At 38.6% G+C, this 2,485-nt stretch overlaps 1 long non-coding RNA gene across 1 annotated transcript in view; it reads right to left on the reverse strand.

Annotated features, from left to right (window-relative positions):
- Positions 1 to 1,003: 1,003 nt before the first annotated feature.
- The window catches only part of LOC133226511 (uncharacterized), a 13,823-nt gene continuing 12,341 nt past the window's right edge, over positions 1,004 to 2,485 (reverse strand). The window contains exon 3 of the long non-coding RNA XR_009729528.1: positions 1,004 to 2,174. This is a non-coding gene — a long non-coding RNA (uncharacterized LOC133226511). The remainder of the gene's footprint in view (positions 2,175 to 2,485) is intronic.

Genomic DNA, 2,485 nt, shown 5'->3' on the forward strand with positions numbered 1-2,485 from the left:
TGGAGTTGTGTTGGACATCTTAAAAAAATGACAAGTTGCCTTAAAAAATTAGGAAAACACTACTGAAATCAGATGGGCAGATTCACATTCTTCTGGTCCATCAGCAAATGACAGAAGTGTAAGACCTGCTATCCTAAGACAAGTAAATAGCTGAAGTGAAATGGTAGTGGTTGTCACAGTTCTCTTTAAGCAGGTGAGAAAGTTTGAAAGCTGTAAAGATAGCTACTGAAATGGTATCATTCTGTGAGTGAGAGCTAGAAAAGCTCTGCTCGCAGGGGAGGTCAAGAAGTGAGAGCCCAGTGGATCATTTGTTGTGGTTTTAATGCTTCATGGCTCAGGGTCAGTCAGAAATCCCTATCCTAAGGTCACGGTTAGGGCAGTCTGGAAAACAATCTTGTTTCTGTTACTGGCAAGGCCTTGCCCAGGCTCTGCTTTTTCTCTCTCTTACAGCAGATTATTTCAGCCCACTCCTCCTGCTCATCATGCTATGGTTAATTTCACGCTAGGCACTGACATTCAGCTTCTCCAGGATCACAGTCACCCAAAGGATCTTTCTTCCCTGTAGCAGTCCATAGCATTGCAACATGATGCAACAAATAGCCAACCCAAGCTAACCCTGGGTAGCATTCAGGGGAGTAAAATTCCATACCATGCCTATTGATAAGCAAGCAGCAATATTAATTTTTAGCTTCAATTTTAAATGGCATCAAGGAGACAGAATGAGGAGCATGGATGGCAGCAAAGTTGTCTGTTAACTAAATGAGCCCTATTTCTACTGCACTAGATAGCCCCTTGCCACTGCAGCAGCGCAGGCTACACTTCACAGATGGCAGTGTGACATGCAGCGATAATCATGTCTTCTAACCCGCTTAGGAGATGGTTTGACTTAGGAGAAGCTGAGAAGCACAGTTTAGAGGGCCCACTAATAACTACATCTGTTTTAAATAGACATACTTTAACTACATCTTCCATACCAAACAGTCATTGGAGTCAAGCGATCACTTTAAAAGGCAGAGACACAACTTTGCAGTATTTTACAATGGATTTAATAGCTAAGCCTTAAAACAAAAAATACCACCATGAAAGCACACAGCTGAATCACAGGCATTTAATGAACACCACTCACTGCTTAAACGTGAATTCACACTACAACAGTCTTGCAAATGATCTATAATACCCTGTATTGCTAGTATAAAAAATTTGCATAAATATACCTCAAATATTTATAAATCAATAGATATAAGCATGCATTTAAAAGTGAGGATCAAAAGTACATTACACACAGAGTTCTTACACACTCTAATTAATTTAAATAATCACATTTTGCCTTATTAAATTAAACATTACATGGATAAAATATAGCTTGCCATCAATTCTAAGCACTAAAATACTGCTAGAAAAGAGTACTACTGCCAATAAACAGAGAGAGAACGCACCCATAGAAGAACACTTAACTGAAATGTAGCTGTAAGATCTAATGCCATGGAATGACTAACAATAATATATATATTACTCTTAAACAAGCAAGCAATTTTGGATAACTTTCCACTTCTTTGTCTGGTACTCCAGTTTCAGCCTAGTGAGCCGTAACTGTGCAGGATAAGCAGAAAGCAGCAAAGAGTCTGCTAAAAGAGTTGCACATTTAAAAAAGGTCTCCTCAGAAGCAAGGATAATTCCTTATTTCCTTCAGCAGCTTATTTACTGGTGCTTCCCTACCCTCATGTAGTTAGAGCTAAGAAAACATCTGCAACAACCATCCCTGATAGTTTTTCAAATTCTTTCCAACTAAGATTTAGCAAGAGGCACAAAGAAGCACTGAGACGGCTGTGTAGTTTGGAACAAATTTCTTGGTCAGTCCCACTTTAGAGCTTTTATATACCTAAGAAGTCTACCCTGCCTGAAAGACAGTGATTAAAGCATTTAAAGAGTACAGAGATTTTTTACACAGAGTAATATGGTGCTCAGGACTAATTAAATGTAATCTTAAGTACTTTAACTGAGGCATGTTTTATACACTAGGAATCAGTTAAGTGGAAGTTGCCAAATTAAACTTGCATCTTAATTTTGCTGTTAACTTAATTTCAAGAGATTATGCATCGTAATTTAAGAATGATTTGAGAAAGCTTTCAGTGGAACAGTCTCCGTTAAGATGGCTTCAGGAGCACTGCAGAAGTCTGAAAAAAGAAAGCACACAAGGGAAATCTGACATACTCAAGAGCAAATAGTTGAAAATAACAACAACAAAAGTGTTGCAATTAAGCCCCAAATAATGCAGGTGGCATCACATGAGGGGGTCTCAGTCAAGAGAGACTCAGTCTGCACAAGGACATTAAGCGAGTTGGTTCGTTTTCAGGCAAAAGCAATAAAATCGGGATTTTTCTTTCTCCAACATGCCACAAGTTAATTTGCCACATGTAATAACATGATGTAGTGATTCACGTGCCCTTTCTTTGATGAATGCTTTTCTCAAGCATATATGACTTTG

The sequence above is a fragment of the Neopsephotus bourkii genome, unplaced genomic scaffold (genome assembly GCF_033783945.1).
Source record: "Neopsephotus bourkii isolate Nb327-2 ecotype Australia unplaced genomic scaffold, CSIRO-AGI_Nbou_v1 NB_1792, whole genome shotgun sequence".
In the NCBI taxonomy this organism is placed as follows: Eukaryota; Metazoa; Chordata; class Aves; order Psittaciformes; family Psittacidae; genus Neopsephotus; species Neopsephotus bourkii.